Genomic DNA, 23027 nt, shown 5'->3' with positions numbered 1-23027 from the left:
ATAAATTTTAAGTTAGATACGATTTAATGCGACTTCTGAAGCAATTTTCACGATCGCAACCTCCGCAGGGTTAATGAAATACCATACGCGTATCCAGTTATAGTTCTAACAATAATTCATATGTTAGAAATAGTCCTTTCTAGGAATTAAACAGGGACTGTTACTACAGATTTTTAACACGAATGAACAGTTATTAAAATTTCAAATATTATGTACAATCAATATACACTGCATGCGTATAACATGCATAGTATGAATTTTTACAAATTTATGGAGAAATTAGGAATACTAAAGCGTTCTCTTCATGATATTCTCATTTCCGTGAAAATTGAAATAGAAAAATGAGAAATTTAAAAAATTAATGAATGAATAACGAAAATAGAAAATTTCAGCAAACGTTTATGGTAAAAGTCTGCCAATAACGATAATACTTTTGAGTTTGTACAATTAACGGTCTATGCGTGCGCAATTCATAATAAAAAAGAACAGTTTTGAAAAATTAGCGCCCACGTGTGTTTAACTCCAATTACATAGCATTAACTACAGCTGCAACGCAAAAAGTACACGTCTCATTTGATTATCAAAGTTAAGCTGCTTTAACAACGGTTAGAGTTAAAATGGTTAGCTATCTAGGAACTACACTGGGCTATTAGTTGTCCAGTAACCGTAACAGCATTATTATCACAATGAAGGAAATAAACCAGCTGTAATTATAATAAATTATCGTATAATTCACGTAGTATTTATAACCACATAGATCCTGTCGATAATTTCTGTAATGAACTAAATAGAATCTTTTCTACTCGCGTATTACATTCAACTCGATTTGTGCTATACGAGATTATAGTAAAATTAACCTGTAATTGAAATGAAACACAACATTAGGAGCTCGAATTACGAAGCCGTTTGAACATGAAACGTATGCTTTAGGAACGTATCCATTGAAGGCAGCTGAAATGTGATTCCTGCGCGTGAATGGGTGCAAACTGTACAGTAGTTTCGTTTGACGAAGCATTGATCTTGCGAGATGAGATAGACAAGAAAGTTCAAAATATCGAGAGAAATGTAAATACGATTTATTGGTCATGTGGTTCATTGATCAAACATTGGAAAGTTACAAATTGCTTTCGTATACCCATTTTTTAAATCCATAGGATAATTTAATTTCTATTTTGGACAGTTAGTATAGTTGTAACCCCGAGTACGTATGATAAATTGTGACAGAGCACACGCTGAATAGGATTTATTTGTCAGCAGAAAACAGCACACTTAAACACAAATATTTCAGTCGCTGAAGCACAAACTATAGAAATTAATTGATACATAAAACGAACAGTTTACAATTCTTTGGTAAAGTCGAACCAAATTAAGTCCATTTATTAATTCATCCAACCCTATAGGAAGTAATCGCAGTAAAGAACCGGCATCTCGGTCGATAATTAAATCGTTCGATTTAACCGAACGTTTCATTTGTATCCGTAAACTCCAATCTCCAGCAATCCTCGAATCAATCGATTCTTTCTCTCCTCTGGCTCCTCGAAGATCGTTTATAGCAAGTGCACGAAGAAGTTTCTCGTCGGCAGACGAGCAATTTACCCTACCACTGCGAAAAAGAAGCCAAAAGTACGATAGTACGTCGAACAGCCCAGTGATATCCAATCGTTCATAAGGAAGACCTGAACGATATCGTAAGTTATATTCAGTTAAGGGTTTCATCGGGAAGCACCGCATCGCCATGGAAAATACATCGTGTCGGTCGAAATAGCGCGCCGATCGTCTCGATCTTAATTACGTAACCTGGGCGTGTATTTATCTCGGGCGGGAACGAATCGCGCGGAATTCGAGCGTTATCTAGCTGGCAATTAAGCGGTAGCAAAGAACGGAGAGAAGCTATTAACTCGCGGCCATCCTGCGAGTCGAGGCCTCGGTTTGTTGCTATACTTTCACGATAATGGTGAATTAATAGAGTGGCAGTTAGGGGAGCGCAGCTCGGTGGGGTAAAAGTTCTCGATATCCGTCCTCTTCGCCGTTCTCTTCGTCGTCGTCTTCGTCGTTTTCGTCACGAGGAACGCGAACCGCGAGGCAGTACACGGTTAATTAAGGAAACCGTTAACTGAGGAGACCGACTTATCTGCGACGATTGGCTGCTAAGTTACCCAACGGAGCAAATGTTTCAGAGTTTCAATCAGCTTCCCCGTCGCGCTCCTCCCGGCCATCTCGGGCCTGCACCGCGTGGAATAGCTAGCTACTTTGCAGTCGTTGCCATAAGACGCTCTTGAATGCGATTATAATAAATTCTTCGTTGGAAGTTACCGATGCGCTCGAATCCGCTTTCGATGATAATAGGAGAAAGAGGTAGGACCGAAAGAGAGGGATGCTCGTCGGTGGGGCCGCCTTTCAATCCTCGATGCCAGGATTACGATTTACATGACAAACCTTGAGGCTTCTTGTCCACGACGCTACTTAAAAGCCATCGAGATTACATCGAGATCTTTCCATACGTTATAATCTTCTGTAGCCTTTTCTTATCGTAGATTTTATTTTTTCGTCTTTATCGCTTTTTTGTTAATGCGTTAAGTAAGACAGCAGCTCACTCAATAGCTCAATGATTCGGGAAGGTAATTGGTTGGCCAAGTGTTTGGCTGTGTTGTCAGAATTGAATAAAACAGTGATTAATTTGTAATGGATGGGATCGAGTATAATATCGCTTATCTTTAATGTCTGCCTATATTATTTAATCTCGCTTGTTTTCTTCTGTTCTAGGTGACTACGTAGATTCTTCTTGCACGAAGATTACATGCAGGTATGCTTCTTGTTCTTTTCTTTCGTGAAATCTAATCAAGAGCAGATGTTACGAATAGTAACAGATATGCTATAATGCTTTAACTCTTTCCTACATTTTTACAATTTTAACCTCGAGTCATCGAACTTCGCACTAATTCCATAGATACTTCTACTAAACAAAATACTTTGTGTCTGTAGACTCGAATAACGCGTCAAAAGTTAATATGAACGTTACACACCCTATCTAATACGAAGCTGCAAGATAGAATTTCAAACATTTGCTAATAATAGTTACTTTGCCTCTCGTCGATCTAGATACGAACGTAGAGATCATTATCCGGTATGTGAGAAGCCCGACGATGGTTTACTCGTTTCTCTTTTATTATTACGTGTCTTAATATAACTATGATTGCGATAAAAGGATCACTGTCCGTGAAAGTTTCGCAGCCAACGAAATGGCTGGTGGTGAAACAATTTACCAAGTGAAAATTGTAATGAACAACGTATGAAGCCTATCAGTTTATTGTCTCGATAACAGGGTCCATTGGTATGTCGCATATTGTTCCATGTATCATTGCAAACGAATTAAAACTTCATCTCTTATGCAACGTATAACAGGATGTTCTGTTTGCTTGGTCCCGACATAGGCGTTCGAAATGAAAAACTGTAGTAATATTTGTACAGTACATACTCTGAAAGCTTTCTGTGGACTCAAGTACTCACTAGCAGAATTGTTTGTAAAAAAAATATAGGTATATCTTCACTATAAACGTAAGAAGATGACAGCTGAATACGAATAATCGCTCATTAACGACAATCGTGTGTCACGAAATTTTCACTTCGTTAGGTGATTAATTTGGAAACATATTTGTATTATGTGTATCACGTGTTCAATAAAAAAGATCGAAATATGTGTAGTTAATCGACACCGTGTATATACTATGAGCTATGATTAGTGTAAAAATAATCGGAGCGACAGCGAGGCTATTGAGAATTAAATTGATGGAACGAAAATTGGGAAATTGCGTAATAAGCGATCCTTCGTTTCGTGCGTGTTAATGCAGGAAAATGCGATCGTGCGTCACGCAGAATCCTATCGGCCCGACGAATATTTCCTGTATTTTCGAAAATGTGATTTCCTTGCGGGCGGTCGTTGGTTTTTTCGAGAAATACGATTGAACGTGAATTATTCAAATGTCGGCCGATGAGTCGCGTTTTTCGTTTCGATAGCAACTCTGGGATATTCGACAAAGTGCCGAAAGCTATCGGTATCCAATTCGAGTAAATACAGAAAGAAAGATAGCGAAAAAAATAAGAACTGTGGAAGGTATAGAGGGAAGGTAAAGGATGAAAAAAACAAGGAAAAAGAAGCAAAAATTATTTGCGGGTTGCCTTGATATAACGGGACGAAGCTTGAGAGAAACGAGGTCGTCGGCGCCGTATCCTATTGAACTTTCGTATCACAGTAGAAAAGAATTGTCTGTATCGTCGGGCTAACGATGCAGCCATCGTCGTTTCGAATCCCCCGGATTTAGCCGTAGAATATTTTCTTCGGGCTCGTTGGAACACAAATCGTTACCAAAATGACCTGACATCGTATTTTCCAACATTCCTCTAATAGATTTAATTAAATCTGCAATAAAATTTTATTGAATTTTATTGGATATTTTATTAGGAAGGAAGTAATTAAATTTAAATTACATAAAATAGTTCCTTCGGTGAAAGATAATTTAGAATAGCTCGTGTGAGCAATTTATTTTAGTCTTATGAAAGAAGATCTATCGATTGAAGAAGACTGATATATGTTCGCAGTGATAAGATGTGCTACTACAAGTAGACGTTTAACGATTCTTGAAATTAATGGACCTTTTTTATGAAGCAGAAATCTACGAATCAGTGTAAATCATCATCAAACGAATTAACCTATGATTAAATTGAAATTTATGTTCTGTAAAGACAGTTGAATTTGAATGTCCACATTTTATTAAAATCAATTTCATAGATAAACCGAATATATAATGGAGTATGTACTTTAGTCTGTACTACTGTAACTTAACTTTCGGCGATTACTCGTACATTCTCGTTATTGCATCGTAGTTCGAAATTCTTCCGTAGTGGTATTCGCCTCCACCTGCCATTATACATTGACAGTGACGCATATCTAATGTTATAAACAGTATTAGGACTACCTACTAGATCAAAAACGCTATATTTTACCATACTATTTCAACACAAACTCTACTTCAAAGTCTTCTTAGTTATAATATCCATTGTGATCATCAATAATCACTTCGTAAATTAGATAATCGAATATGGATGCCAATACTTTAGGGCTACAGTGTTGCAGAATTATCATATTATTCCAACTAAAGTAAATATTATTGAAATATATTTTAATAATACCAAATGTTTCTGCAGTTACCTAGTTACCATATTGTGATAAATACTTCGTCTGATCAATAAAGCATCTGAGGATTTGCGATTTTGCAGCTGTACCATGATTCTTCCGAGCTAACGATATATTTCCACCCTTAAAACGTACAAACTTGGCTTCTGACAAATTTTACGACCGCGCTATATCTATTCCAACTATAGCTATTTGTATAAAGTACTATTCCAAAGAAGCCTTTCGAAATGTACTTTCATTGCATTACGTATTCCTGTGTTTCCGTATCGCTTTACCTAATCCCGGTTCGAATCTCATCGGCTCCCAACTGGAGAAGGCGTTGCAGTTCCAAGTATAGACTATCCGAGCTGAAGCTCATATATTTCAATTCCGACGTTTCTTATCTCGGGTGAACTCTGCAGATTCGCGACGGAAAACAATGCCGGAAGCCGTTTCACGGGTCAAGGAGCCGCGAACCGGCCAGGTGAGCACGTGCTCGAGGAAGTCACGTTTTCGCACATGGGGGCCAACACATTCATCATAAAAAGCTCGTTACAACACCACTTGTTGTCCGAGCCTCAAGCCTTTCGACGTGTCTACCGTGCTACGAGCGAGTGACTCGCACGCGTCAGAGTGCCGTCGTTTTCTACCTAGCAAATTGAGGATAAAATTGCTCGCGGTGGATCACTTCTTCCGTATCCTCGTTGTATATCGCGGTGTCGTCCTAAACGTTGTCGAGTGTTACTATCTGTCGCTCCTTCTGTTTTGCCTTTTCTTCTTTGTTTCTTTTCTACGGATGTGCTCCATTTTTTAACAACTTTATGTGTTTTGATGTGTTGGCGCAAGTTTTGAGATTCGAGGGATCACGGGATCATTTGATATACAGTGGTTCGAAGGCATTTGGACACTGGTCAGTTTATCATAAAAGACTTTTACGTGTTGTCTGTGTTTTGAAATTTTAAAATTACATTCGCATGAGAAAGTCTCAGCTGTGATTATACTGGTAAAATTTTCAGTCAATCTGAAAATGTAATATAGCAGCTGCAAGATATTTACTGCAAATATATATTTGGTAAAAAAAGTAGTATACAACATAACTAGCCATCCTAAATATACACTCATTGAAAAGTTTGTGTACCAAAATATTGAAGTGCGTCATATAAAGAAGTGCATCATCCAAGGATATTTAGCGAGTACTGCAATCGAATTCACGCGGTACCATAATGACGATGAGCGATATAATGTCAGTTGGCGTCATCCGCCGATAGACAGATTTACACGTTGATTTATTTGTTTCTGAAAGGCCTGGAGTCTGGGTTTCGAATCGAGTTCGAAGGTTCATCGCGTTATATCTCGAAGCAACGGCCCGTGCAACGGTACGTCAACCGGATTTGATCGTTCGTGCGTGTGGTTTCGCGTGAGAATCGAATTTTTCCCGCAAAACACGAAGATTCATCTCGACCACAAACAGGCGACCAACGCGCGACGCGACCATCCAACAAGAATGGTTTCATCGACCTTTACCACACGTGTTTCGTCTTTTTTGGACGACCCTCAGTGAGATATGTTAATTACTATCGATCAAAAGTTTTACAAAGATATAGTCGTACGATCTAATTAAATGCAATTGTAGATTTGAAAACACAGCCACGAAGGTTTTCACCGAATAGAAGCGTAGATTTCGAAATCTGAAATGGTAAAAAGAAAAACGATTAAAAATATAATTGAACAATATTGAATATATCCTGCAAATATAAACCGGTACGACCCATTTCAACTTGCTCCTCGCATCGGCATCGCACAATATTTACCCAAACTACATTCATTTTTAGTTTGCGAAGAAGAAAAAAAAAAGAAAGCACGATAACCGAGTCAATACCATCTTTTCTCTCTACGTTTTTCCCGTGGAGTTTGCTACGATTCTCAATTTCCTCGTTTATTTACAACAGATATTAATATCTCTAATTACCAAGCAATCCGTTATTTACCCGACGACGTATTATTTGCACGATTATATTTAATGAACAATCTCGAAATATTGATTCGCTCGGCCATTTCCTGTACGTCGACGATCCTATCGTTCGAAGGGATGAAAGCTTTCACGCGCGTCTGCTCTCTGATCTGAAGGTTTCGAACCTGGCGTTTGTTCGTCCCTCGGTATCATTCGAAAAAGAAAGAGAAGGAAAAGAGAAAGCAGGAAACAAAAAACTGAACGAAACTGAACGAAAGGAAAATCAAATTAAAAAATAAAATAGATAGAAACAGGTTTACGAGATTCGGACGTTTCTACGCAGATCGCGATCTATGCCGGCTTTGAAATCGCCGTTTCACAGGGAATACACGTGGCCATGGCAGTCGTAGATTCAGCTGCTTTTTTATCATCTATTTTGTCAGCGCGACAGAACGGGCCACAGGCGGCCTGCACCACGGTAGATGGATATAAAATGGGTAACGCGGCTGGAACGATAACACACAGCCACCGGCGCGTTCCCATTTTGCCTGAATATCGAGTGGCGGCAGCGGGAGCAGTCGACTTCTCGATTGTGTGTTATTGGGTGCTTTTGACGCGTCCGACTTCCAGCTGGGACGGTAGAGTCTAGAAAAAAAGAGAACTTTTCCCCCTTACGCGTTCCATTTTCGCACAACGCGTACTCCGAAACACGAAGGGAAAAGGAGAAATAAGACGAAGTTTCGAGTCCCGGCACAACGCGAACTTTCATTCTTCAAGCTCGCCTACCTTGGCTGTGTTACATGATGCAGCTCTTTTTTTTCTTTTTTTGGAAAACCTTTGTGGAGCTGTTTCCTCGTTTCATTTTATTCTTTCCAAGATTGCATGTGTATTTCATATTGCAACCGTTGTGGGATAAATGTAATTTTGCAACGATGTATGCGAGTTACGTTTATACCCAAGTTGATGGAATATTGGATGCAATTAATAGTCATGTGTCCAGCTGTTTCTAGGAATGAACGATTCTGACCGATTTAGCAATTTTATCATAAACTACTTGGAATAGGTATTGCAACCTGTAACGTTTATCTGATCATAGATACTAACTCAAATAAAAACTAAAAGATAGACGGTGCCTAATTATCTGTATCTTACCTGATTGAAAGAGAATTGCGAAACGGAGTCATTGTATTGAAAAATCCTTTTACAGTATAAAATTCAGCAGTATGATACAAAATTTATCACCGATTTATTTTAACCAGTAATCAATAATGCTAAAAAGGATATTATCCATAGGAAATGTCGATTAACTTCTAATTCCGATTGATTTACCTACTTTAATTTCTCATATTAAGGAAATTATATTTCCTCTGGTAAATTGCATTTCCCATTTTAAACTATGAAACTTTAATTGCATACAGATGTGCATAACATACGAGAATATCATTAATGTTAGAACATTCACGACTCATTTCTCTATAATCGGAGCATACACGTATAAGATTCATTGCAAAACGTTTCTAACGGTTTGTATCGGATCTGCATGGTACAGGATCGTTTGTTCAATGTTCCGGGAGGCTGATTTTCATCAGCCGACAATATGCGGCGTCTGGACGAATAAACTTCTCTGATAAATAAACGCGGGACAAGCGTGACGACAACGATGTCGACAAGGGTGACTAGGCTGAATTCGGGGTGAACAGGACATATTTGACGTCAATGAGGGGGAACAAAGTAAAGTGGAGCACCGTTCCTCGGTCTCCCGCTCGTAAATTTTTATCGACTCGACAAACTTTGACCCTTCGATTGTTTTCTGTATACCTCAGAAAGTTCGATTGATCCGACAGTGATCGCGCTTTAAATAATAACCGCCATGTCACAAAGAACGCAAGTTCGTTCAGTCAGCTTCGATTCTTTCTTGCAACTGGCCTGACAACGTCGAAGTAAGATAAGTTTTACGCTGCTGCATTGTAAGAAAGAATTGAAGCTTAGCTAGAGAGGATCGATTTTCTAGAGAAAATCGTATTTTCCTTTTTATTTTTTACTTTTATTTTCAACTAATTTCATGTTATCAAAATTGGCCATTTACTTGATCCTGCAATTAAAAGTAAATGTATTTTTCTTGATGAAATTTGATAAATTCGAGATGATTTTTAACATTGACATTTTTAACATTCGTTCCTCTGAAACATTAGTGACTTTATTATTCTTGCCTTTAAAGAATTGTACTGGAATTAGGGAAATCGAAAACATCGCTGTTCATTTCAATGATAATATATATATACAATAGAGAACAAATGGGAATGGAACTATACACTTGGAGCATGTATACTTCTCGGTGGTTGAGTGATTTCGAAATCTCTCAGTTATAACAATGCAACTTTGTACAACAATGTACATTTCATCGTGCTCTAATGGCAATTGTAACAATTTCATTACTATCATAATTTATTTCGTCATTCGAGATTTCAGTAATAAGCTTCAACTTTCTACACACAATTACGTTTAAAATATATCAGCACTGCCAGATCATTTTACTCTTCCAAAACTACGAAAATAATGAACTATTCAACAAGTTCATAAAAACATTTAAGACTTCTTGCTTTCTTCTGAATTCTTTTTTGTCGAAATTCTTTCGATATTTTCCCGTAACGAGATATGCATCTTAAACATTACGATATGAATTTTCAATCGAACATCAAAAGTCTGTCGAGTGTCTTCTCTTCGCGTCACTCCATTAATCCATTTTTCAGCACGAAGGAGTAACTCTGTTTACGAAAGACTATCCAGGCTTACACACACGTAAATATATATTTTTAATAAATATAGAAGGTGACTGGGAAGGCAGATTCGAGTACGCGAACTCTCAATCTATTTCACTGGAGAATTTCATTATGTGCTGCCGTCATTGTTCTATTTACATAATTTTAATGGATCACGACGGGGGAATTGAAACACCTAGGCGCGATTCAGCGGACCCGCGCTTATGGTTGAGAAACACTGGAACCAGGGGACAAAGATAGAGTAGCGAATTAAATGTTGGCGGGGATATAATCGCGCCAAATTTGGAGAGGAAAATGAAATGTAAACTGGGACGCGGGACGTTTATTTTTCTGTTCTTTTGCCTCGTTCTGCCGCCTCCGTTCCTTTCCCTTCGCCACTTTCTATCCTTGCTAAACATAAAAACGCGCGACAAAGAAGTCAGTTTTCCGGATTAATCATTTGCCCGCTATTATTGTTGATCAGTATGATACTACCGAGTGATCTTCTTTTCGTATCTAACAAACCGGAACGGAAGCATGCGCGCTAAATAAAAATAAAGCGAAATTTACGCTGTTTTAGTTTGGAGTAACACGACGGATGAACGCTGCTTTTATCCTAGTTTCATCCACGAATGAAAGCAGTGTTCATCCGCCGTGTTCCTCCAAACTAAAACCGTGTAAATTCTGCTAAACATATTCTTCAGTGTCGTTCCGTTTTTTCCTAATGTACTCTAATGATCCATAATATCGTTCGCTCTTAGTGAGGATGATTAAAAACGTTTGTTTGCCACCGATACGTTTTATTTCTTTTCAACGCGTATGGTTTTTTAGGTAATAGTAATTATAAATGTTTTGGATAAATTTTAGAATAATTATCATACCTGATAGAATTATTTAAATCCGAAACATAGATGAAATTGAGATGAGAATTCGCTGCTGGTAGATTATTTTTGAAACTCAATCAATACTATTAATAATATAATAATAATAATAATATTAATGATAATTAAAAATCGAAATGAATTAAACGAACATTTTTCTGTACAAATTTACAAACGATAACTGTACAAAAAAAAGACATCTGGAATCTTGTAACGATTCCATTTAACCACAATTACTTACGTGTTCCATTAAAACTTCACATCTTCGAATGTACGTACTCGTCGAGTGAACTTTAAATAAAATCGTGAAAATCGTTCTACGAGATTTTGCAGCAATTTTCTCGTCAAATTATCGTTCAAGAAATAACGAGATGCGCGTTTCTCGAGCACGTTCGGGACACTTGTGGTATGACGACCGTCTCTCACGAAAAATGATGTCGGCCATTATGTCCGACAAACGTATGGATTTGCTGTTTTTCAGGATAGCTTCTGAGAATTATAATTAAGAGTAATTTTGAAGCGAACTCCCCAGATATTGGAGAAATAGATATATTCTTCGAAAAGCATTTTGAGTATCCAGAAACGCTGCAAGTTTCCAGAAGTTCTCTCTTTGAACCTCAATAACATCGTTAGATTGCGTTAGAAAATGCTTGACAAGAAGCGCTGAATATATATTTGATCCATAATATTCTGCGAAGCATATTGTCTTTTGACAGAGCCGGCTAAAAGCTTGAATCAACAATTTTACAAATTGCATTCAAATGTACAATGGAGCATTTTGTACGATATTCGCTGGACCCTGACATTCTAATGAAGATAGACTGGCAGGAGGTAACTTCGGATGAACTTGAACAAATGTAAATGGGTATAACAAGCTCGAGAGAAAATATTGTACGAAAGTAGCAAATGCCAAAGGCGAAGTTGATTGAAATATTTATGATATTTCTACAAAATTATAGGAATTTACCATTTATGTATCAAAGAAAAGTTTCATTGTGCAAAAAAATAGGAACGATAAATAAAATGAAATTTTGCAGTTTTCTTCTTTTCATATTTCATTATGATACTCTAGTGAATTATTGTTAAACGATATTAATCGATATCAAGTAATATTAAACAATATTAAATCAGGACGACGTAAAGTTATCATTGTATAATGGAAAATTACAAGAATAGATAAAATCCGAAAATATCCATAATAATCAAATAAGAATAAATAATAAAGATTAGTTCCGGATTTTTCGAATTCTCGACTTTCAACCCTAGTCACGCATAACCCTGATTCCTATCTCGATACAGAAACTGAAGTTTCATTTTCGTTAGGTTTTAATAGCTTCTCCTCTGCACTCTACATCCCTGTGCAAACCAAAGTTGCTCGACATACAAATTAATAAGAAACCAAGGACAACGATCAACAGACCGCTTCGAAAATGAAACGCGGGATTGAATGCATAAAAGCAAGATAGACATGGGGGATTGTATACATAACAAGAAAGAAAGAAATACGTCCTGTTGCTAGAATTTCGTGAAGAAAAAGTATCCAATTAGCATTGTTGTGCAAAGATCGCGTCGGAACAAAAATGCATCATCTCTCTTTCTGTTTTCAAAGCTCGTGAGTTCACCCACTTCTACTCGCATATCTTCCTTTTTATGTTCATCGCGCTCTAAACACCATCGCTGCTCCACATTCGAACGCTCTGCCGTCGTTTAATTTGCATTTTATCGCTTTGTAGCATATTGTTTTCTCCAATTTAGCCCCCATCGCATGGAAAAGAGATCTCCTTTCGTATAACTTGGCACCGAGCTCCGCTTTTCCCGTGAATTCGCGCATCTCTTTCGACCATCGCGAAACTATCAAATCTCTATTTCCTCGATCGTCCATGCCCCATGTTGATGCGATTGTGAACGAATCTCCTGAACCGTGAAGATAAATACATTTGGATTTATGCATCGATATTTGGAAAATTGGATAAAATATTATGTAGATACAGATTTTCGGAAGAAATTGTTCTACGAATAAATAGAGAATTGAAGACTCTAGCTTTCATTTTACAAAATACACGAGTCTGGTAATCATGACATCTATTCATACATCAGCTATTAAAACATTTTATCCAGCAAAAAATTGTACAAGAAAGAATTGAAATGCTCTTAAGTGATATGATTATATGATTGGTCATTTCTCTCCAACGCAGCGCAGTCAACTCAGCCTTTTGACGTGACTCTCCGTAGAACCGATACGAAGCAGCAAGCCATTTCAAGCTTCTGAAGCATTCTTATCGTCAATTGGTGGCGAGATAATAAAAAATGGTTGCTAAACCACACGGTTCACGCACCGAAACCCACGACATTCCCTAGTGGGAGCATAAATTAGTGATTCCAAGCGGTAGAAGTGCTTCAGGCATAGCGATATCGATCGTGACACGCACGCGACGCATCGCACGCAACTAGAAAACTGCAGTTTTGGTTAAATTTTAATAGTAACAGTAAGAATTATAATTAAGAATGATAACAACCTTTCCACCATACGCATAATACTCTATATCTATTAGATACAATTATTTAAATTTTAAAAAATCAATGAAAAAGATTTTTATATCATAAAGATATTCAATCATCAAATATAAGTAACGAATCAACCCCCATAAGGCTAGAGGTGCACAAAATACAAAGTAAAATAATATTACAAAGTGTAAGAACACTGATACAAAAATAGAATTGGGCACTATAAGATAATATACATGACAGTAATTTATTTTTTAAAAGCAGCATGCGAGATTTAGGATCGAATGCAAGTAAAAAAACGAATCAGAGAATTGTATAAACCAAAGAAAATTTGAACATTCGAAGAAATGAACAATGGATGATGATGATTTCGCGGTAGCAATCTGACGCGGTTTTTCCTATACCATTGATCCCATTTCTCTGTTCACGGAAGCGAGTTCCCGCGACATAGACCACCCGTGGATTTCCACACGACGGAGGAATGAGTAATGCTTAATTTGCATTTTGCGTGTGACTTTGTCTTCGACGTAACACGGAGTTTATTAATAATGCAATGGACGCGACGCGAATACGCGAGAACAAAAGCGTCGACTCTTTTCTGGTATGTACATCGACGAGCGTATAACAGCCATCGCGTACTCGTTTCTTCTTTTTTCTGTTTCTTTCTCTTTTTAACCCACATTCTGTCTACTTTTTCGTCTTTATTTATTTATTTATATTTTTGTTGCGTTCGTTTTGACTGGAATATAGCAATCAAGAGAGGAGGCTCGATAGAGTTTTCACAGAGGAGGTGTAATCCATGCGTTTTATTCCTTTGATGAATTTTCATTTTTATATATTTTGCTTGTTCCGTGAATTTGAATTTTCAAAATATCGTGTTGGTGGAATTACTGAATAATAATAAAAAATTATTAAAGCATTTATTCGATTAAAAACATTAAAAAGTAGGAATATTAAAAAGAAGAGAACGTAACAAATATTTAATTGCCTTCTGAAGAATACTTTTATATAAAGTCGCAAACATCAGCTGCTTTATCATGGTAACATCCTCCATCCTCAAAAACAACGTAATAAAAATGTTGGATAAGAAGCTTCTGCGAAAGCTTTTAAAAAACACAACTTACACTCCAGCAACCACTGACAGTGGAAAGTTGCAAAACCTTCCTTACACAGATTTCAAAGTGCAACTTTTGTTTTGTGTCCAGCTTAACCTCTGTTACAAGTTGTACCATATTTTCTTTAAAATCCCTTGAGTTCCCTGTAATACTAAAAGGCATGCAAACTCGACAATATCACTAATTAATCAAGAAATTTTATCAACTCTTTTCCAAATTAACTCAGACTGATAAAAGCACAGTAAATTTGTTTTATTTATTTATTTATTTAAAGTCACTTGCACCTTTCCGTATACATGTTCAACATATTATATATTATATATGTCACGTAACGTATCCAAATTCATTTGCAAGTAACTCCAGTAACCACGAAAATTCTCTCGTCTCGTTAATTCCACGATATTAATAAAGATATATTCAATTAACAAGATTCTGCGTATACAGAAGCTCATCTCACGACATCTCCAAAACCCGTGAAATTCCTAAAATCGACTCGTCGCTCGTTTAAACACTCCACCCACGTATTTCGCGAATTCCCAATTCCTCGACTGGAATCGCATTACGCGACAGAATAATCCTATGTCCCAAAAGAGCGGCAATTTTATTTCCACAGATATTGGTTCCAGATTATGGTACAATGGTTGACAGCAAGCATCTAGTTAGTTGGAGGAAATAAAGAGCATCCCGCGGGATTTCAATAACCGGCTAAACCTTCCGGTGACTGTTGATCCTCTGTTATCAAATATCTGCTCCATTCACCAAAGTAGTTACTTATTTCACGCATCGATTCACCCGGCTTCGAACTTCTCCTCTCTTCTCTATCTGTGTTTCTTTTCCACCCCTTTTCGCCTACGCGAAGGCGCGCGGCATTCAGAGAGGTCGGAGCCACGACGATTTTACAGTTCGTACGCCATTCACAAGCATCTCCGAAGTGTATGTCGATTCTTATCCGAACGACAATGTCGGCCGTGAGGGCGTGAGCGCGCAAAATAAGCTGCGAATCTCTTTCGGCCACAGTGAAAATTGTTCGACTCAGGAACCGGACCAACCCCCTCGGTTTCCCTCTGTTTCCGACGATGCTCCTCACTGGTAATACACTTCCCCGTTCCTGCTTCTCCGCTTTTATACGCGTCGATAAAACGCGTCTACCTGGTGAGAACTGTTTCTATATTTCTTGATATCCCGCCGCGCCGTTTCAGCCGCGCATCGAATTCTGCCCGATTCTTATCCGCCGTTTCGATGTGCACATAAATCCGTCGATATATGTATATGCCTATATTGGCTATATCAAGTGAGTTTTTTGCCTGACTGTCCGCACGAATTTTCGAGATACGTATGCGGACGAATTTTTGGATGGATACCTCATTTGCGAGAGAATTTGTAATTATAGATGGATACGTTTTCGAATTCGCTCGGTATTCTTAGCGGGGAATTTTAATTTCATATGATGAAGTAATATAATAGTAGTATGTATAACAAAGCAAACAATGAGTTTAAATATCCTTCCATGAAAAATATATTGAGCGTACGAGTGTACGATGTACGCTAAATAATCATATCTTTTTTATCTAATATTATGGTATTTTATTTCTGATAAATATAATTCGTATCATAATTTTCCATTTTCTGGCTTTAACGGTTAGGTTATCATTAACCATTATTGATCATAATAAATTACCTACGCTAATGTAACCGTAATGTAATGCAAGCTGTGTTGAGGTGATGATACGTGTTATGAAGTAATTTCTAAGAGAGTTTGTTAACTTTGAGTAGGAAATATATTACCTTGGGAAAATCTCACATAGTTAGAATCACAATGATATACATTTGGAATAGTAACATTCATCTTCGTTAACATATTGTGAGAATGAATAATGGATACATATATAATTATTGAATACTGTCAAAGGTATTTAAAAATAGTTTAAAAACATCACAGGAACCATCAATCTCGTAGATGGATGTAAAACAAGAGTTTTACCTTTCGTGCTTTTCTGTGATACATGCATCAATCCACGTTGATCGAGCGTACCGTATCAGACACCGTGGCCTTTCAATCTCGATCATTTGTCTCGAGCGAGCGTCGTCACCTCGACTCGACTCTACTCGTTTGGAATCGAGACATCGGGATTAGATATTATCTCATGATTGTATGCGAGTTTCGAATCATCACACGTATCTCTCGAAATTGCAATTTTTTCAACGAATTGGAAAATAAATCACGATTTATTCCTTTTTTTTTTTGTATCTTCTTCGCGTAAAAATGCTTGAACACGAATCCAATAAAAATTCAGCAGAATTTATTATTCATCACCATAACATTGATATCATAGATTTCACATTGCAAATTATAACACGAATCGCTGCTTAAATTACTGATTAAGCAAATAAGTATGCGTAAAAATTGCCTCTGTAACATCTTTACGATATCGTGAAATTAGTTGAAATAGAAAGCATTATCGTACTGATACCTTGCTCAGGAGTTGCTTAACAAGATTCGTATATTTGCATATAACAACGAGCGGTATGGGTGTTACAGTCCGACTGTGTTGCATCTATAACTTGTTAATGTATTCTCCTGGTGCTTCGCTACGTTCTGTCCGTGCTGTCTCGATGTACTTTCAGCTATGATATTGATTTTCTTTCCTCGACGTTAATTCCACGGGAGATACCAATGAATATGCATCATTTATTTATAAAACATGCACTATAACAAATTATTCAATACTACATTCTTTTTCATCGACTTCAGTTAAATTTCAATGAAAATAAGTTTAAAGTTATTCTATCTTTAAACTTTACATACGTAGATAAACCTAATATATGTATAATTAAAAATTAATTTGTGTATGATTAAAGATTCCAAGTAATTTCTAATATCCTGAAATACTCCATTTTTTTATCTTGAAATGTCTCTTGAATACCTCTACATTAATAATAGGTACTTCACGTATTATTAGATACATAGACAATGTTGTAAATACAATTATAAATTCCAGCAAACAACCAAGAGGATCCCTATGGAATTGTTAAGCAAGATTTATCAAGAGTATGCATGTAGCTCGTCTACTAGTCTAACGTGCGTTCTAAGACGAACGTTCGAGAACCATCGATTATAATCGAGTCTAATCTGCTTCAGAGCAAACTATGTATTCATGAACAATATTAGACGTAACCTCTAATGTTATACCAGACTCTTATCAGCTCCCTTCGAACATTCAATATAAATTAAATTAAAATATGAGTGGAAATTGATGCGTTGTGTTGTAGTTTAATACCTACGCTAACATGAATTATTCAATACTCTTGTAACATATTAGGAAGGTATTAAAACTGTATGGTTGCTTGTAATTTATAATTGAATTTTAATCTTACAAGTTAAATGAAAATTCAGTTTTGTAAAAATGTATATTCTAATAATATGAGTGACATTAGAAAATTATTCAGAGCATTTGATCACTCGAATTTTGAAATTTTCAGTTTCAATGAACGAACCTAAGTCAAACTATTAAATATGAAAATGGTAAAAAGTGGTAAGAAAAGATTTTATCACAAGCTTTAATCCGTGAAAATATGAATATTTATGAAATTAAATTATAAAAGATAATATGACAGCGGTGATTGATCGAATTGCTTGGAAAGTACGCTTCTCAAATATTTTATAATCCGCGACAGACTGAAATTCCCAAAAATCGTCCACCACCGGGATAGAGTATCCCCATGACTGTCTTAAAAATGAATGTCGTTTTTAAAGAAAAGTAAACTTTCCAGTTTATCTCATTTCGCTGGTAGCTAGCCGTTCTAGTCGCCCACGTTCGTTTATCTCTTTCGTTTTCCCGAGAATTAATGGAGCACCTTCTGTTACATTCACGTGGGAGGGAACGTCAAAGCAATACGGAACGAACGGTTCGATCCTCGTCGGACGATTCGCTTATTCAAGTTCTGAACCGCGAGAACTGGCTGTTAATTGGCTAATTAATTAATACACGCCAACGAAGCTTAATTATCATACCGAATGTGTTCTATTGATCCGCCATTCAACTATAGATTATCGTGTGCCGAATATTTCCGAAAATATTGTACTATTTAAATCGTAATGTAACTGGTACAATCACTCACAATTGATATCGCTATGATAATCACGCGCTTTGCAATGGCCAATTTGGAAGAAAATGAATTGGTTCACTCGCTATCCTAGAGAAATATATCGTTAATTATCAGTGATTCGCAAACAGTCTAGTAATTACTGAATCTGTTTACTTGATATTTATATAGTTCCAAAGGTAATTTAATTTGGATTGAAATTCTTGTTGAATGAAAAATACGTTTCAGTTATCTTCAAAATAATGCTTCAAAAAAATATTTCAAACAGAGATATGTAAAGAATTAAGTACTATTAGATATCACTTGTAAATAGATATAGGTATGATCTATTTCGTATTTACTCATGTCCCAGAGGAGGAATTATTGGCAACAAAAGTTACCTTAAAACAGAATTGCCGTGTAATAAGATATAACCTCTTTAAGTTATAAAGTATTTATGGGTGGTTGGGCGCCAACCCATTTTTCTACGAGTGTCACTTTGCGCGCCGTGGATTCTTCGCTCTTCCTGTAAATCGCGAGCGAGTGACCAAGGAAGAAATTTTCCTTCTTACGATCCGATACGTCTCGGATCTGAGCAATAAACTTAAACAAGGCTAGAATTTTATCGACGTGGATATATTATATTTTGGTTTCTGTTAAGAGAAATATTTGAGGCTCGTTGTACAGACATTTCGAAGACTTTCTAATTTGTTATCGATTGCTTCAATCTGAATTAAAAAATTTTACGAAAAATTACTCTATAGAATATAATTTATTACATCAAGCCTGTTCCAAAATCAACTCTGCTAGTCCACATATGGCTGACGTAGCCTCACAGGAACTCAAGTGTGCTAACCATATATGACTGACTCAGCAGTCGACGTGTTAATGTTAATTGCACTTTCATGCGCGGAAATTCGCTTTGTTCTGTAGTTTATTTTTGTTAGAACCTATGTTCTGTAAATCTTTCGCTGATCAGGTTACTGCTTTTAATGTCACTTATGTTCTTCTAGTTAGAGTTAGTTTCAGACGAAACTGTTACTAGTTAGCGACGTATAAAATCTTCGGAAAGTTTGATAATTTTCACATAAAAGAGAGTTAAGTCCAAAGGCAAAGAATTGTTGTCTCATACTCTCGTGTGTTTATATTGATCTACATTATCATTTCACAGCGATTAGCCGCGTTTTTAGTTAGTCGGATAGCCAAGAAAATCTCTGCACTCCTAGCAAGAAAGAGGACAAAAAAGAAATAGGAAAGAAAAGATTGCATTTCTTGGAACTATCGACATATATCGGACAATGTGCTTGTATCCCTTCTTATCGATAGCGACCTATTATTTCCGTTCCACATTCTTTCTCCATACTTCGTATCCGATGCGTAAACGTACAACGTTGAAACGTGCGTCGCATCGTTGACGATAAAGATGACTTCTCGTTGCTCGCTAGAATTCAGAAAGATCGTATCTGGCGATAGGAACGAGAAAGACTACCGAAGAAAGACGATAGTGAAAAGAGAAAGGCGAGTTGAAACGGACGGTTAGGAGACGTCGCAGGAATGGAAACTGTATAAAAGTCTGTAATATCTAAATGAAACGAGCGAGAAGAAAATTCAACCGGCAGGGGAGCACACGTCTGCTTTTCGATTTATCGTCTCTCCCTTCTTGTAACTCCCACTTCTTTCCATCCTCGAGGAAACGTAGAACGGCACACACCTCTCATGTCGTTTTTCTCTGATGTTCCTCGCATATTTTTTCCGTCTTTCACGAGAGAAATCTCGGCGTATGATCGAACGACCGAAATACATCGGTGACGTTGACTTCCCTTCGATAAAGACGAATGGATAAGATATCGAGTTTTCGTGTATTTGCGAGGCAAACGGTAAACGAACGAACTAAATCGTTTCCCATGTATCGAACATTTTAAAGTAGGTATTTAAAACAGTGAGAACCGATGATCGACCGCCGTACATCTAGTGGAAATGAAATTTCATTTTTTACGACTTTCATTGTTAACTATTTCTAACAAAACTTTATACGTCGAAATGTGTCGATATCTGAATATTGGCAGCGCAATCAGCGCGTGACCAACGGTCTTTTTATTTTTTTATTTCCTGTGTTTTTCGGATGAATAGAACCGTATGAATTGTGCCAAAATTGTGTATATGAAGTGCGTTATATCAAGAGGAATCGGTTGATCGTATTTCGATACGATATAGATTTGAATAATTGAATGCAATTTCTTTTTTTTCAGCCAGATTAATCGTGAGGATAACGATCTCCTTTCCTCTGTTTTTTTATTTTTATGTTATGTGTATTGAAATTAGAAACTTTCTTGATGGCTGTATAAATATTTTCAGTGGCGTGACTCCAGATCAATCTTGCCGTTTTACGCGGTGCTTTCGTTGAATATATCGTTTTTATAGGCATGTCCCTATATGTGATTTCCCTGAAAACTTGTAATACATAAATCAACTGAATTCGTGCTGTTTAAAGATCGATTGACGTGATACATAGAACGTGAAACGGAGGAAGTCACTGGATGATACTTTCGAGCGTGTTGTGATAAGAACTGATATAATCGAGTACGTTAAAGTGTGTACAGAGTGCTGCAATTTGTATGAATTTTTAAACTGATTAATTAGATACTTTATATAGCGACACAGATAATCGTTCATCTGCAAGCTAAAATGGAAAATCCATTTATGATTTCAACCGTCGCTTAGCTGTAAGGTATTATTAAAATAGCAACTGTTCGTATTCACATGATAGTATAAGACCATAATGCTCGATGCTATTCAGAATTATATATATGTATGCATAATATGTAGTTCGAAATATAATTATTAATAGGATTAATCACGATCTCTTGTGACGCAATACTCTACTTATCACATATATGACGTTAATAACAATGCATATGGAATTATCGAGCATACAATGTATGTTTTAAAACAAATAATGATGTTTCATTTAATACGTATATTAAAATTTTGTTTCATTTGTTTAATCTTGTTTAGTTAACTACTTGTTTGTGACTATTAATTGTCACAAAACGTTTGACAAGTTCTATCTTCATAACTTAAGATCAACTATCTCAATTATGTCGTAAATCATAAATACTGAAATTTATATCCTTCTTACTCTTCACGCCATTCGATAGTCACTCCTTATTTATAGCTATTAAAAAAACTATCTTTCCTTCGAAAGAAATTTCCAGATCAAAAGCAACGAACCACTCTTCCCGTTGAAACCTTATACGCTCCACTGATCGAACATTCATATCAATCGCTGCAAAAACGTTAACCAGCTCGACACTTTTCATTTCACATGCTATGCACTGTAATCACCAATCCACACATACGACGTGTCCCTGTCGTACGTTGTTTTTCATCTTCACGCGAGCTTCGTCATAGCAATCGATACGTGTTCCCTCGTTTTGCAATCGAGCACCTACACGATCCTTCGGATGCTAACAAATCGGAAGTGCAGATCGCTGGTCAAGTTATCCGTGTCACGATCTCTGATCTTTCCTGGGAAGGCTATGCTTAGCGCTACTTATCTCTTGACAAGTCTCATATCGCTATGGAAATCTAGGTGGGGGGAGGGGATGGAGTTGGAAACGATTGGGCTGCATTATCTTTACTGTTCGCGCCTCATTCGTCACCAGGTTTAATCCTGACTTTTCCAATTGCGTGGCGGATATTATCGCAAACAATCGGCGATAACATAAATCAAGTCGCGCCAGGGACAGGAAAGACGAACGACCAGATGTATTATGGAGAACATCGGTCTTTTCTATCGGTTGGTTACAAGGTGGTTACAAGAAATCCCAACGGAACGGTTTAAGGAAATTCCAAGAATATTATTTCTTGGTAACATTGTATGAAATTAAAATTCTGGTTTTGATATTTTAACTGAGAGAAGTGGTTAATAATGGCGATTGTTAATTAGAAGATAGAGGACTGGCTTTCGAGCTAAGATGCTCTAAGAGTTCTTAACTCCAACTCTCAAGCATGGGCTTTAGAGTAACGTACTACTATTGTACTAACTGTACAGTGAAAAATACAGATCGGTTTCGTTAGTTAGATGGACACTAAATATTTCTGTTTTTAAATATTGTTTTATGTCATCCATTATACTACATTCCATATTGACACAAAGATACTCATTGCTCTAAGTATTAGCTAAATGAACTGATTAATAGGCGTAGTGCAATTTATTCAACTCCTCACCCTCTAGTGGTGCCAGCTAATGAGTAGAGCGGTGATTTTGAGGTTACGTAAAAGCATTGCTACATATTAGAACGAACGTTGTCGTGGCAGAAGTTCGTTGAGTAGGAGACGGATATGTTAGTCAGGCAGAACAGAGCGCGGGAGAAGTAAAGGGACCAGAGAAACGATTCGGGACCATGCATCGTGAAACTCAACAGAGCGTATCTAGTCGAGTCGATACTAGCCGCGTATCGATTTCACCTCGGTTTATACGCCATCGGTAACCGATTCTGCATGATAGCTAGTGACTTCGATATATGTAGTGACTCCGATCGCGAGCCATGTTTGTCGCAT

General features: G+C 37.0%; 1 protein-coding gene across 1 annotated transcript in view; it reads left to right on the top strand.

The window, feature by feature from the left end:
* The first annotated feature begins 2762 nt into the window (after nucleotides 1-2762).
* LOC117213549 (amphoterin-induced protein 1) overlaps nucleotides 2763-23027 on the top strand; it is a 169422-nt gene continuing 149157 nt past the window's right edge. The window contains exon 1 of the mRNA XM_033458966.1: nucleotides 2763-2803. The gene's annotated coding sequence lies outside the window, so the exon portion shown is untranslated. The remainder of the gene's footprint in view (nucleotides 2804-23027) is intronic.

This window comes from Bombus bifarius, unplaced genomic scaffold (assembly GCF_011952205.1).
Source record: "Bombus bifarius isolate JDL3187 unplaced genomic scaffold, Bbif_JDL3187 scf7180000009125, whole genome shotgun sequence".
NCBI lineage: Eukaryota > Metazoa > Arthropoda > Insecta > Hymenoptera > Apidae > Bombus > Bombus bifarius.
Note: the sequence above shows the minus strand (reverse complement) of the source record. Positions and strands in the feature narration are given on the sequence as shown.